The 15,543-nt window shown below is 45.1% G+C and overlaps 1 protein-coding gene across 2 annotated transcripts in view; it reads left to right on the top strand.

Annotated features, from left to right (window-relative positions):
* PIK3R6 (phosphoinositide-3-kinase regulatory subunit 6) overlaps positions 1-15,543 on the top strand; it is a 43,174-nt gene continuing 27,631 nt past the window's right edge. The window contains exon 1 of one of the 2 annotated variants that reach the window (XM_083429763.1): positions 1-691. The gene's annotated coding sequence lies outside the window, so the exon portion shown is untranslated. The remainder of the gene's footprint in view (positions 692-15,543) is intronic. The other variant, XM_083429762.1, reaches the window with a different exon arrangement.

Genomic DNA, 15,543 nt, shown 5'->3' with positions numbered 1-15,543 from the left:
GAAAGGGGGCCTGGGAACGAGTGATTGAGTGGGGCCGCCATGCGCTGTGCCCACGAGATCGAGATCTTTTTCTGCTGCCAAGAGATCTTGGGAGGCCGGCTCAGCTGCTCCCGCTGCCGGGAAGCCCTCGGAGCGGGGCAGCACCTGCCCGCTTTCCTCGTAGCAACCTTGTTTGTGTCCGTCTCTTTATTTAGCCCAGGCCTCTTCCTGTTGGAGGTACCAGGGCAGAGGTGCCCAGCGCAGCCACCTCTCTCCTCGGACAGAGGCACCCACGCGCACATCTCCCGGACTGGGCAGGGCGCAGCGCGCCGGGCGAGTGAGTCAGGCGCTCCTTAGTGTAGCTGTTGGCAGCGGCTGCATCCGCCGCCGCCGTCCCCACTTGACTTCTGGAGCTGGAGAGGTGGCGGCGAAGGCCAGCGAAAGGTTGCAGCTCTGCGATTCCTCGGCGCCTAGAAAAAAACCAAGCAGCAGACGCCGCGGAGGCGATCGGCGCGGTCGCCTTGCGGTTGGACGAGAAAAGGAAGCTTTTTTTTCGTCCTATAGTAGGACGCGCCGTCGAGTTTTGCTGCGCGCTCTGCTGAGCGAGCGAGCGAGCGCCCGGCGACTTCCTGAGCAGCCCGAGCCAAGGCGGCGAGCGGCTAGGAACCAGACGGCGCTAGACCTCCGGAAAGGAGCGAGCGAGCTCCCGGAGGTAAGCTGAGCTTGTCTTGAGACGGCGGTTGCCGCCGCCACCACCGGCACCGTTGCGCTTCGGCTTTCGATACCTGTCTCTTTTCGGGTTTGTTTTCTTTTGATGTGCCTTAAGTAGATCTTTGAGCAATACGAGCCGAAAAGGAAAGAGGTCCCGGGAGTTAAACAGCGTTCTTTGGAGGTTTGCTAGGAGATGTTGGCGGAACGTTTTGGGAAACGTGGCTTTCAAATTGCGCCCTCCAAGAAGCCCTGCTGTAGAGTCCGGGATCTGGGCAACCCTTTCCAAAATCTTTCCGGAGAGGGCCCTTGTGAAATTGCAGGAAAAGACCTTGGTGGTATATGGGGCTAGCAAGGGATAAATTAGTACATACTGTATTGTGGTGAGCAAGGAGAGGGGTGCGTGTGTGAGAGAGAGAGAGACAGAGAGAGTTCTATTTCTGCCAAGAAACAACTTAGGAAGGAAGCTACTCCAACAGGATATCGATGCTTCCTTTTCCTAAGTCAATTTCATTTGCAAGGGAGCTGGTGATTATTCTGGGAAGGGTGGGCCGGAGAAATGCATCCGTGCAGAATGGATCCCATCAAAACAACTGCAGAGGAAGCGTTTAAGCCCAGATGCTATTCAACAGGTGTTCCCAAAAAGTTTCAGTGTGTCGACGCAGAGAGTCGTCTGGCTCCCTTCTAGCTCCCAAGGGCAAGGAAGAGCTGTTTATTCTCTTGATCTGCCCACTTATATTGCTGGTAAAGACTTTACAGGCTTCGTCGTGGGAGAGGCACAATCTGGAAGAGAGGCGTGGGGAAGTTCGCAGATGCCTTTTGGGAACAAGCACTCCTCAAATACTTGCGCAAACCCTGTCTTGTGTTACAAGGAAGTTTTCCCCCCCTCTAAGCACATTTTGTTGGAATGTTGCCCTCTTGCAGCCATGCCCAGATTGGCAGCTGCTTGTCCTCCTGGCTCAGTGCTATTTATAATATATTATGAGTCTGTTTGCAAATGCACATCCATCACTTGAATGGGCAGCCCTTGATTCTTTGCAGGTGAATGTGTGAATAGAATCCTTCCAACAGCCTGGTGTTGGAAGTGGTATAACGAAAATCTGTCTCTGGTACTTGATCTGTGACGGCTGATTCACATGTGCATATTTAAGGCACACCCACACAATCCTGGGAACTGTAGTTTGCTAAGGGTGCTAGCAATTGTAGCTCTGTGAGGGGTAAGCTACAGTTCCCAGGGTTCTGTGGTAGGAAACCATGTTTATTAAATGTGCTTTATGTGCTTGACATGGTTGTGATTATGGTTGACTCCACAGCCTTCCACATGATCTAGAGCAGGGGTGCCCAAACTTTTTTCAAAGAGGGCCACATTTGAAGAAGTGAACGTGCATGTGGGCCAGCCAAAGTTGCTGAGCTTTTTTTTTACAATCTTACCCCAAACTTCTTGAGGTTTTTAGGATTGAAGCCTTTAGCCTTTTTTTTTTTTTTTTTTTTTAGGATTTTACCTCAGGACATATACTGCCATGGGGGCCAGATTAAATCAACATGTCCAAACAGACTTTGGACATGCCTGATCTAGAGGAAGGGCAGGAGTGCAAGATAAATGGGAGTATCCTAAAGCCCTTTCTGTTAGGATCCAGTTAGCAGCCAGTGTCCAAGATGTACTGATGTACAAGGCATGCTTTCCACATGGATAATTTCAGTGCAGAAAGGGCTCTGGGAGATCAACACATGATATCTAGCAACTGCAGGTTCCTTACACAGGACAACGGGACTGAACGAGAGCCGTCTATAGCATGCGGTGAGAGATGGAGTGTGTGCCTTGGCTCCTTTATCATATTTTTTCATGTGCTGTCTCACTTAGTGTCTGCTTTTTCGATGAACAAATTTGGCAACAAGTGTAGGAATTTCCCGCCCCACCTCACCCCCAGGTTGTTTTTCTGAAACCACCGGTGGAAATGGGAGGGGAGATGCTAAAGTTTAACAGGCTGTTGCTTCCTGAGGGCCATTTTCTTTTTCCAAAAAGTAATTAAATATGACGTGCTGGAGGAACTCTCCAAAGAATCATTAACATCCAGGAACTGGTCTGTACATCCTCCTTCGGCTATAAGAAAGAGTCCTTGAAAAGCCTGTTTCGCAGACAGAAAGTTCCACGAAGAAGGAAATTTCTTAAAATGCCAATGCTCCTAGTATCAGAACTTGCTGCTCCCTTGATGCCTCCTCACCCACCTGGCAATGGATCTGCTGCTTCCTGCCAGCTCCCAGTAGGACCTCTTTCATCTCTTATTTAAAGGTTCATAGGTTCCGGCTGTCAGTCAGCTCCAGATTGAGCAGCTTCAGGGCCCAATAGGCTGTTTACTGGTTCTGTTCAGATACTGCCTCACTCTCTGCCACCCCCCACCCCCGCACCCCACCCTAGCTTCACAGCATGTCTTATGTCACTCTAGTTTGCCTGCTCAGCTCGAGAGAGCGAGGGAGGAACTGGCAGCAGACTGACACTAGCTTTTGGCAGTCCTACAATGAACCATTGTGCTTCAAATGTGGCATGTGGTCCTAAGGCAGGGCCCTGCATTGGGGAAAAGATTCCTGCATTGCAGGGGGTTGGACTAAATTACCCTCGTGGTCCCTTCCAACTATATGATTCTATTATCTATTATGGTGTCCTGCTTTGGACTGCAGCTCTCTCGCCATCCCTGACCAAACTGGCTGATGGGAGTTGTAGTCCACAACCCCTGGAGGAGGAGACCTAGGGCAGGGTTTCCCAGACTTCCCAGCACTGTCTTTAGCATATATGCTGCAGGGGTGCAAAGATCCGCCCAGCGCTCCCAAATTTAGTTTAGCCCCCAAATTAACTTTTATTATGCTTATGTCAGCCACCACGCTTATGCCTTATCTCGTTTATGAAAGAAGGGAGGAAAAAGAAACAAACAATAAAACAGATAGCATAAGCATGTATTTCTGCGTTGTCCTTATTAATGTCATCACAGGAAAGAGAAAGTACAAGGCAGAATTAGTAGTGTACTGATTTTGCTTCTTTTGCTACAGCTAGGAATTATGCTTTGTTCTGGTTTCCTAATAAATCTTATAACCTGTTCTGCCACTGGATTTTGAACCATTTAAGGTTCACCTGCTCTGGTATTTTAGATTACTGTTACATGTGCTATTGTTGCAGGGAACTGGGTCCTGGGAACAAGGGAAAATTACCTGAGAAACAAACTCCCTTACAGCCTGGAGGGATTTATTGTTGCTAGTTGGGCGGCTTTCATCGTGATTAGAGTGAGCTTTTAGATAAAAGTATTTTTTGTATCCAGTTACAGATGTACTTTGGAACTTTTGATCTTGTACAGCCAGAGTGTACCTTTTTAAAAGGTTGGTTAAAGAACAACAACTCTCCTTTTTCCTCTTGTTTGTAACAGTTGTTGTGTTGGATATACTTTGATATTATAAAAGATGTGTATGTCGCAACAATGAAACAGGGACTGGTGACACTTGTCTCCTGATGCATTTAGCACCATCTGCAAGAGTTCATCCAATTGCAGAGTCCCTTAGCTGAGCATTGTAAAATCAGTTAAGTTTAACCCAAATTTCTTTTTTAAAATGTAGTCTTCAAAAATGAAATAAAAGCAACTCAATACATTACAATGGATGTGGGGAGCACTATTTCTGACATTAAACATCTCTTGTGCACATAAATATGCGCAGATCTAGTTTATGTGCACTGGGTAAGTTAGGTTTCCTAAACACGTGTTCCCAGACATATTAATGTCTAAAGATACACAAAAACCACAGTAACACTTGTGGCACATTGACAAATTCATTATCACACGAGCATTCACATAGTGTGATCCATTCAATCAGATGAAATGTCCTAGGTTACTGCTGTGTGCGTGCGTTACCCATTTGGGGTTGTAAACAGTGAGGTCAGAGAGAAATTAACTGCATAAAGTACAGAGACAGCAATAATTACATAATTAACAGTGGTAATTCACAAAACACATGTTGATAATGCAGACATTAGGCCATTGGTAAGCCAATTAACATATGTAGTATAATAAAAATATAATTCAATCCACAAGTGATAGCACTGACCCTCTTGATGATTTCACATTTCTTTAAAGTTCCTTTGTTCAAGTACAGCCACATACAGAATGTCCTGAGAGAGTCTGGGGTGTCCCGTCCCCCCCCCCGCTGATTTTTTGAATATTGCCATTTGTCAGTTGCTTATGATGTTCACACATTGCAAGCGTGCTGCCGGAAACTCAGTGTTTACCGTATGTTTCTTTCAGCAACTGTAATGGGTAGAGCTGTTCTAAGATGGTGAGAAAAGAGCCAATTCCCCTCCTTAGTTCAGAGATGGGAAACCTGTGGCTCTCCAGATGTTGTAGGAGCACACTTCCCATTATCCCTGACCATGGGCCATGCTGAATGAGGCTCAGCCACCCCTTAACATCATCCCTGCCACCGAAGTTCATTCTGGTTTGGCAATATAGCCATTCAACTATTGATTGATTTATTTTTTAAACCACTCTAAGCATCACAGTAAGTGGTAACAAATATGAACTCGAAATGTACCTTTCATGAATTCCAAATGCACCGAAGAGCTCTATGGACAGCGATGACTTGCATAACTGTCGCTGAGCAAAGCCATCTGAATGTATTGCCATAGAAATACGTGAAATGTTAAGATGGCAGTTAGAATGTATTAAAAGAAGGGTAGTTTAGATGGTTCCTATTGGTCTTTAGGCAGTCTACAGAGAATGTCCTGAAGTGGCCAAACAGAAGAACATTGCACTTGTGAGGAGCAATTGAAATGCACTGGCATAAATTGCAAAATTGTACCATCACCTGTTGCTTATTCATCCACAAAAAAATCAGCTAGGTTTTACAAATGGCCATTGAAATGCATTAGAAATGAGCTGGAATCCGGCATCCTCATCCACAGGCCTCAGAATAAAGCTTTTTCAAGAGACTTGCCATTCTGAATGACAGTGAGGGGGTGCCTTGAGAAGATCGCTGTATTCCTGAGGAATTGCCTACAGGCTTTGCTGCTTGCTGCATCAACTGAATTCCCAAACAACCATCAAAATGCTGGGAGACTGCTTGGATCTTTCAAAATAGCCTGCAGGTTTTGCTGCCTGCCATGCCCATGAGCTGAGCTTCTGAATACACTGAAATGGCTGGGAGAGACTCAGCGACACTTGAATGTCAGGAACCCCAGTGGGTGCTGCAGATGCACATAGGCAGCCCCACCCATGCCCAAGACTTTCCTGTTACTGTTTTGGTACTACTGTTTTGGAATACCTTATTCAAACAGATCATACAACAAGCCTGTGAGGCAGGCTGCATAGTTGCCTATTAGAAATACCAGTAGCTCTCCAAGGAGTCACCTTCAGAATGAGAATAGAACCCCACTGCCACCCAGTTAAGCATGGGTAGGCAAACTAAGGCCCAGGGTCCGAATCGGCCCAATCGCCTTCTAAATCTGGCCCGCGGACGGTCCAGGAATCAGCGTGTTTTTAGATAAGTAGAATGTGTCATTTTATTTAAAATGCAACTCCGGGTTATTTGTGAGGCCTGCCTGGTGTTTTTACATGAGTATACTGTGTGCTTTTATTTAAAATGCATCTCTGGGTTATTTGTGGGGCATAGGAATTTGTTCATTCCCCTCCCCCAAAAAAATATAGTCTGGCCCCACACAAGGTCTAAGGAACAGTGGACCGGTCCCCTGCTGAAAAAGTTTGCTGACCCCTGCTAAAGGGATGCCTACTTTCATTTCTCTCTCTCGGTCAATCTTTAAGAATTAGTTTGAACCTCCAGAATTTTGTGCTATTCTGGTTCAGACATAGATAAAAATGCTTCGCCATGGAGTGTGATGCCACATCTACTCATCTTTAACATGTTTAAACTGCAATAATAATGAGTGAACATAAGAAACATGAGAATGCCCCCCCCATGTATTTTCTACATCTGTTTCTGGAGGCAGGATAACATAATTGAAGCCACACATTTGCACTTTCCTAGAACCTCATCTTTCCAACGCAAAGTACATTAAGATACACAATCTAACTGAAAATGCACATTTCTGCACTGAATACAGTGGTACCTCGGGTTACATACACTTCAGGTTACATACGCTTCAGGTTACAGACTCTGCTAACCCAGAAATAGTGCTTCAGGTTAAGAACTTTGCTTCAGTATGAGAATCGAAATCGTGCTCCGGCGGCGCAGTGGCCCCATTAGCTAAAGTGGTACTTCAGGTTAAGAACAGTTTCAGGTTAAGAACAGACCTCCGGAACGAATTAAGTACTTAACCCAAGGTACCACTGTATTGGAACAAACCATGAGCCACTCCCTCAGGACAAAGGAAATTTTGCAAGTATACATCAGCACAGCAAAGGTTGCTAAAAGTTCCTGGCTACATAGTGAAGGCCTACATGGTCCTGGTAATATAGTCATAGCAAGCCATTCTGTGGCCAGCCTGTCTTGGTTTCATGGATGATAGAGACCACATCCTCTTCCACACCGGGATATATGACATGACAGGTTAGTTGACAAAGCCTAAGCTCCCACAATTATCTGTCAAAACAATTATCACTTTATTTGGGGGCAACTGTCACAGAGTTTCCTACGCTGTCTTCATGCCTCTATATCATAATGCATTCCTTTGGTCACTTGGGAGGACATGATTTGCTTGGATTTATTCTGAAGTTGAAGGGACGCGGTTGGCGCTGTGGGTTAAAGCCTCAGTGCCTAGGGCTTGCCGATCGAAAGGTCGGTGGTTCGAATCCCCGCAGCGGGGTGCGCTCCCGCTGTTCGGTCCCAGCGCCTGCCAACCTAGCAGTTCGAAAGCACCCCTGGGTGCAAGTAGATAAATAGGGACCGCTTACTAGCAGGAAGGTAAACGGCGTTTCCGTGTGCGGCTCTGGCTCGCCAGAGCAGCGATGTCACGCTGGCCACGTGACCCGGAAGTGTCTTCGGACAGCGCTGGCCCCCGGCCTCTTAAGTGAGATGGGCGCACAACCCTAGAGTCTGTCCAGACTTGCCCGTACGGGCAGGGGTACCTTTATCTTTACCTTTATTCTGAAGTTGTAATTCCAGCCTTCCTCACAGGATTGTTGCGAAGCCTATTCAAACAACGTATGCCAAGCAGCATCAAAATGGTGGAGTGGGGAGTGGAGTGGGGTTGTGAACACCTTTGGGTTGGAAATGTCTTTTGTGTGCACGGCGATGTTCCTGACATTTCATATCAGTCGCTGACCAGCCTCCCATAGCCACCTCAGTGCATTTCTACAATCAGCCCCAATCCAGTTCATCGACAGTAAAACCTGCTAGCGATGTAACAGGATCCAACCTTTCAACAATAGCATCTCTATGGTCTTTTAAGAAAACCAGTTGATTAGCACAGCAAAACAGCAAAGCCTTCAGACAATTTAGCAGGGACAAAAGTATCTCAGTACAAAGATACAACAGAAACTTTCTGTCATTTGGAATGGCAGGGGGCTTTATTATGAGGGCGGCAGCTCTAGGTACAAGCATGAAATCCAGAGCAAACGTTGTGCTAGCAGAAGCTGGTTGTACAACAGAAAGTATCAGGGCTACAGAGATCTGTTGAGCAACCAGCCATGAGAACCAGGCTGGATTCCTGAGCCTTTTCTTGTGCAAGCCATTCCACTAGTGTAGCTAGTACAGTGCTAAGGGAGTTCAACTTAGCATTACATTGGATTCCTCCCCGTGTGTGTGCATACACAGATGAATAGACATATCCATCTAAATGATATTCCTTATTGGAGCCAATCAGCTATTAATATGGTCATAGGTAGAAGCAAATAGGGAATTGTTAAGTTTGCTTATTCATTTACACTCCCACCCCATTCATACGTTGATTATGGAACTACAGCCCCCTAGAGCTATCTCCCCTCACTCTAAATTAAAACACAATCCAGAGATTTCTGATTTCCCAATCCCTCCTATTCATTTTTAAACAACAAACTTTACAGGACCAAGTTTCTTTTTCTCGGAATGTTTGGAAGATAGTTTGAACTTAGGTATCTCTCATTTCTTTTTGCCCTCCCATAATCTATTTCTGTGAAATATGCTGAGCTTTAGGGAAAGAGCTGGGAATCAGTTCCTGTTGCCTTATGCTTTCATGAGGACACATCTTATTTTTGTTTTGTTGAAGTTCTTCATTCTTTTATTATTATTAGGAATAAATATGCCTAACTTAGGGGTTTGTTTAACTGTAGTGAAGCTCTACATTTTCTTCCACTCCTTTGTTTTGTAATGGATGTGTATTGTAGCAGATAGGCTTGTCACCCGATCCTCATTTCAAGGCATGGTCCCTTGTTTGTTTGTGAGATGCACCTTAACTGCAAAAAGCAACTTCAGTCTCATGTTACAAAGACAGCCTATTCCAATGAAGTTCTGTTCTGACCCACAAAATGGATCGCTTTCCTTCGGTCTCACAATGTGTTCCTTATCTTTGAACTCTTCAGGTGGCAACGTTCAGGTGCAGACCGTGGCAAATAGAAATGTCTGCTTTTCGGTGGGCTGTTCTTCCTTTAAAAGAATTGTGCGAGAGCTAACCGCGGCTGAAATTGTCAGCTAGCTGTGTGCTATGCTGATGTATTCATGCCACTAAAATGGCTCCTCTGTGCCTCCTGTAAAGAATGACTTGAGCCCTTTTCTTATTACTCTGACAGTGGTGCATCACAGATGTTTGTCTCGAAAAAGCAGGTCAATTGTAGTAAGTGGTGTAATGGGGAGGGCTGGGTTAAGACATGCTGAGGCCATAAGCAAAGTGGAGTTCAAGAAACCCCACAGCATTACCCCAAAATGTGTATTTTTCTAAGTGAAAGAATAATGAAAACATAAATAAGAAGCTTTTATATTTGCATATATTCCCGTACGTAGGCAAGCATACAACTGACAATCTAATAGAAACATGTATCTTGCAATAAGACAATTTGTATATGAAATACCTTTACATTAAAATACATTGTGATTTCATACTTAGCGTATATAAAAACTATAATGTAGTTCATGCTGCACAGATTTATAAACCAAGGGCAACAAATAAATGTGTGGCCGTTAAGTACATTTTTGTCATACCGGAATGATAAAATCTGCTTTAGAGTATACATCCCATTTCATTTATTTTTGATCAGTTATGTAAAACTTTAAATTGGTGTGAGTTTTGTATTTAGATCCCCCCCCCCCCCCGCAATCTGAGGCCCTAAGCTGTAGTTTACTTAACTTGTGTATAAATCTGGCACTGGGGATGAAGAACTTGATTATTGTTGGCCTGCTGTTCCCATCAGCTCTAGCCAACCAAATGGTTGGGGAAGCTGGGTGTTGCAGTCCAACATCCAGAGGCCCACAGGGACTTCTATAACATTCTTCATTATCAGAGATATATATATATATATATATATATATATATATGCAGGTTTTGGTGTCCTCGGGTGTCTTCCCGTGTAAAAGTTGGGGTGTCTAGGCGACGTTTCGACGAGGTCTCACTCGTCATCTTCAGGCTGGTGCTTTCGGCTTCTTGTTACTGGAACAGAGCAGGATCTCAGTGTTTGAGTTCCTATAAATACTGTTGAGGAGGTGTGGTGTATAGCCTCCAATGTTCTGGGCAGAGAGGAGGTTCCCAGGCTAGTGTGCCTTTTCTTCTTTTGTTCCTTAATTACTTGAGGGATATCTTGAGTGATTTCTTGAGTGATTTCCTGAATCCCACTTAGGTGGGTCATTAGGTGTGGATTAGTTGCTAAAGCCTTCGTGTCTTGAACTCTTGAACTTTGTGAAGAGTTTTTCTGAGAAGATGGCTGTACTGCACTTGGTTGTGCTCTGGCTTGGCTTCGTGTATAGGGGCGAGCTGTGGTTTTGTGGCCTGTGCCAGCCAGATCTGTGTAGGGATTGCAGGGGGGTGCAGCATCCGGAGGTGCCACCCTGGTTTGGCTACTGGATGGTGTCTGTAATTTATCTGTGGAGAGGGTCTGGGTTTGGGTCTGGTGTGGTTGATTGGTGATGGCGTTCTGTGTGCCTCTGGATCTGGTGTCAGATTTTGTGGGGAGGGCTAATTTCCAGATGTCTGGCAAGCGGGATGTGTCGTCACGCTTGTTCATGTTGTGAGGGTGTTTCTCTATCTCGATGGCTTCCATGATTATTCTCTTGTGGTGATGTTCCATGTTAAAGAGCAATTTGGAATCTGCAAAATTAATTTCGTGTCCTGTTTCTTTCATGTGTTGGAAAAGAGAGGAAGTTTTTTCTTCTTTTTTGACGGCATTCTTGTGTTCTGCGATCCGTGCATTTATTCGTCTGTTTGTTTGTCCAATGTACGTGGCTGGGCAGACTTTGCAGGGTATTTCATAGACCCCTTGGTTTTCCAACTGAATTTTATCCTTGGGGTTTCTGAGGATATTGGCTATTTTTTGGTTGGTGCAAAAGGCTGTTTTGATATTGTGTTTATGGAGGATTTTGCTAATTTTATCTGTAGTGCCCTTGATATAAGGAAGGAGGGCTATGCCATTGTTTTCTTCTGTGTCTTGGTTTTTGGGGGGTGTTTCTTTTTGGATTAGCTTCGTAACCCTGTTTTGCTGGTATCCATTGGCAATTAACACATTTGAGAGATTCTGTAACTCAGTTGTCAAGTGGTCTTCGTCAGCCAGGCGTTTGGTTCTGGAGATGAGAGTCTTGGCTACGGAGTTTATTTGTGCAGGGTGGTGGTGTGATTGTGCATGTAAGTAGCGGTTGGTGTGTGTTTTTTTCCGGTAGATAGTGTGTCCTAGGGAGCCATCAGGTTTTTTGTAGATTAGGACGTCAAGGAAGGGAAGTTGGTTGTTGGCTTCTATTTCCATAGTGAATTGTATTTTGGGGTGTAGGCTGTTGAGATGTGTGAGGAAGCTATCCAGTTTTTCCTTCCCGTGTGGCCAAATTACAAAGGTGTCGTCAACATATCTGAGCCAAAGTTTGGGTTTGTGTTCTGACTTGTCTAAAGCATTGGTTTCAAAGTGTTCCATGTACAGGTTAGCGATGACCGGTGAGAGGGGTGATCCCATAGGTGCTCCTTCTATCTGTTTGTATCTTTGTCCATTGTGGATGAAGTACGTGTTGGTTAGGCAGTGGTTGGTCAGGTCCAAGATGTATTCGGGGGGATTGTATTTGTTTTGAATGGCTGTCAAGGCTTCATTAATGGGCACTTGTGTGAAGAGAGATACAACATCGAAGCTCACAAGTAGGTCATTGGGTTGTAGGTTTTGCTTCTTTATTGTTTCTATGAACTGGAAGGAGTTTGGAACGTGTGAAGAGATGGATTCTGCATAGGGCTGAAGTTGCTTGGCGAGAAATTTAGCGAGATTTTGTAGAGGTGAGCCTATGGAGCTGACTATTGGTCTGAGTGGTGTTCCTTCTTTGTGTATCTTGGGGAGGCCGTAGAGTTTGGGGCATCTGGATGATTTTTCTCTGGGGATGATTCTTAGCTGGATTTCTTCACTGATAGGAGAGGCTTTTATTTTGGATTTGGTGGTTTTTTCCAGATAGGTGGTGGGATCTGTTTTTATAGGTTGGTAGGTAGGGTCTTGGAGTAGATTTGATAGTTTTGCTTGGTAGTCCGATGTGTTCATCACAACAGTGGCATTACCTTTGTCTGCTGGGAGAATGATTATGTTGTTGTCTTTCCTCAGGTTGGTGAGTGCTTTCTGTTCTTCTTTGTGTAAATTGCTTCTGGGTGGTTTGCTGGAGCAGAGGATGTTGGTGACTTCAAGTCTGATTTTATTGGCTTCATCTGGATTGATTTTGGTTAGGCTAGCTTCGACTCCGCATATGATGTTTTCCGTGGGGATGCGTCTCGGGGCGACTGCAAAGTTGAAACCTTTGGAGAGTACTTTGGTTTCAGTTGAGGTGAGGATCCTGTCTGATATGTTATGTACTGTTTGTTTCATGGGTTGTTGTGGAGGGTGGCTGGGCTTCTGGCGTTTCTCTAGTTTGTGGAGTTTGTTGGTGTGTGTGTCTGTCTTGTGTGAGGTCTCCGTTTCAGCTCTCCAGACGGCTAGTTGTTTGCATTTGTCCCAGAGTGCAGGGTGGATTTTGTTACAGAGTTTGAGGTGAAGAGTGAGTAGATCTTTGTTGGTTTGGTTTAGTAGGTATCTTTTCTTGTGTAGTTCGTTTCTGATTAGAGATAGTTCAGTTCGTTTCAGGATCCTTTCGGTAGCTGGGGTTTTAGAGTGGAATTTAAGTTGGAAGCATGTGGGAATTAAGTTGTTGTCTCGGCAGTTGCGTAGGAACAAGAGATCACATAAGATGGTGGCTCTTCGGATTTCTAGTTTCTCGTAGGTTCTTGTCAGCTGGAAGGTTTCCTCCCCGTAGAGGTGAGATATTTGCTTTCGTAGATTTTCACGGGTACAGGAATGCAGGTTTTGGTGTCCTCGGGTGTCTTCCCGTGTAAAAGTTGGGGTGTCTAGGCGACGTTTCGACGAGGTCTCACTCGTCATCTTCAGGCTGGTGCTTTCGGCTTCTTGTTACTGGAACAGAGCAGGATCTCAGTGTTTGAGTTCCTATAAATACTGTTGAGGAGGTGTGGTGTATAGCCTCCAATGTTCTGGGCAGAGAGGAGGTTCCCAGGCTAGTGTGCCTTTTCTTCTTTTGTTCCTTAATTACTTGAGGGATATCTTGAGTGATTTCTTGAGTGATTTCCTGAATCCCACTTAGGTGGGTCATTAGGTGTGGATTAGTTGCTAAAGCCTTCGTGTCTTGAACTCTTGAACTTTGTGAAGAGTTTTTCTGAGAAGATGGCTGTACTGCACTTGGTTGTGCTCTGGCTTGGCTTCGTGTATAGGGGCGAGCTGTGGTTTTGTGGCCTGTGCCAGCCAGATCTGTGTAGGGATTGCAGGGGGGTGCAGCATCCGGAGGTGCCACCCTGGTTTGGCTACTGGATGGTGTCTGTAATTTATCTGTGGAGAGGGTCTGGGTTTGGGTCTGGTGTGGTTGATTGGTGATGGCGTTCTGTGTGCCTCTGGATCTGGTGTCAGATTTTGTGGGGAGGGCTAATTTCCAGATGTCTGGCAAGCGGGATGTGTCGTCACGCTTGTTCATGTTGTGAGGGTGTTTCTCTATCTCGATGGCTTCCATGATTATTCTCTTGTGGTGATGTTCCATGTTAAAGAGCAATTTGGAATCTGCAAAATTAATTTCGTGTCCTGTTTCTTTCATGTGTTGGAAAAGAGAGGAAGTTTTTTCTTCTTTTTTGACGGCATTCTTGTGTTCTGCGATCCGTGCATTTATTCGTCTGTTTGTTTGTCCAATGTACGTGGCTGGGCAGACTTTGCAGGGTATTTCATAGACCCCTTGGTTTTCCAACTGAATTTTATCCTTGGGGTTTCTGAGGATATTGGCTATTTTTTGGTTGGTGCAAAAGGCTGTTTTGATATTGTGTTTATGGAGGATTTTGCTAATTTTATCTGTAGTGCCCTTGATATAAGGAAGGAGGGCTATGCCATTGTTTTCTTCTGTGTCTTGGTTTTTGGGGGGTGTTTCTTTTTGGATTAGCTTCGTAACCCTGTTTTGCTGGTATCCATTGGCAATCACTCAAGATATCCCTCAAGTAATTAAGGAACAAAAGAAGAAAAGGCACACTAGCCTGGGAACCTCCTCTCTGCCCAGAACATTGGAGGCTATACACCACACCTCCTCAACAGTATTTATAGGAACTCAAACACTGAGATCCTGCTCTGTTCCAGTAACAAGAAGCCGAAAGCACCAGCCTGAAGATGACGAGTGAGACCTCGTCGAAACGTCGCCTAGACACCCCAACTTTTACACGGGAAGACACCCGAGGACACCAAAACCTGCATTCCTGTACCCGTGAAAATCTACGAAAGCAAATATCTCACCTCTACGGGGAGGAAACCTTCCAGCTGACAAGAACCTACGAGAAACTAGAAATCCGAAGAGCCACCATCTTATGTGATCTCTTGTTCCTACGCAACTGCCGAGACAACAACTTAATTCCCACATGCTTCCAACTTAAATTCCACTCTAAAACCCCAGCTACCGAAAGGATCCTGAAACGAACTGAACTATCTCTAATCAGAAACGAACTACACAAGAAAAGATACCTACTAAACCAAACCAACAAAGATCTACTCACTCTTCACCTCAAACTCTGTAACAAAATCCACCCTGCACTCTGGGACAAATGCAAACAACTAGCCGTCTGGAGAGCTGAAACGGAGACCTCACACAAGACAGACACACACACCAACAAACTCCACAAACTAGAGAAACGCCAGAAGCCCAGCCACCCTCCACAACAACCCATGAAACAAACAGTACATAACATATCAGACAGGATCCTCACCTCAACTGAAACCAAAGTACTCTCCAAAGGTTTCAACTTTGCAGTCGCCCCGAGACGCATCCCCACGGAAAACATCATATGCGGAGTCGAAGCTAGCCTAACCAAAATCAATCCAGATGAAGCCAATAAAATCAGACTTGAAGTCACCAACATCCTCTGCTCCAGCAAACCACCCAGAAGCAATTTACACAAAGAAGAACAGAAAGCACTCACCAACCTGAGGAAAGACAACAACATAATCATTCTCCCAGCAGACAAAGGTAATGCCACTGTTGTGATGAACACATCGGACTACCAAGCAAAACTATCAAATCTACTCCAAGACCCTACCTACCAACCTATAAAAACAGATCCCACCACCTATCTGGAAAAAACCACCAAATCCAAAATAAAAGCCTCTCCTATCAGTGAAGAAATCCAGCTAAGAATCATCCCCAGAGAAAAATCATCCAGATGCCCCAAACTCTACGGCCTCCCCAAGATACACAAAGAAGGAACACCACTCA

The sequence above is a fragment of the Podarcis tiliguerta genome (genome assembly GCF_965153285.1).
Source record: "Podarcis tiliguerta genome assembly, chromosome: 2".
NCBI classification, from domain to species: domain Eukaryota; kingdom Metazoa; phylum Chordata; class Lepidosauria; order Squamata; family Lacertidae; genus Podarcis; species Podarcis tiliguerta.
The sequence above is the reverse complement of the archived record's forward strand: the minus strand, read 5'-3'. Positions and strand labels throughout refer to the sequence as shown.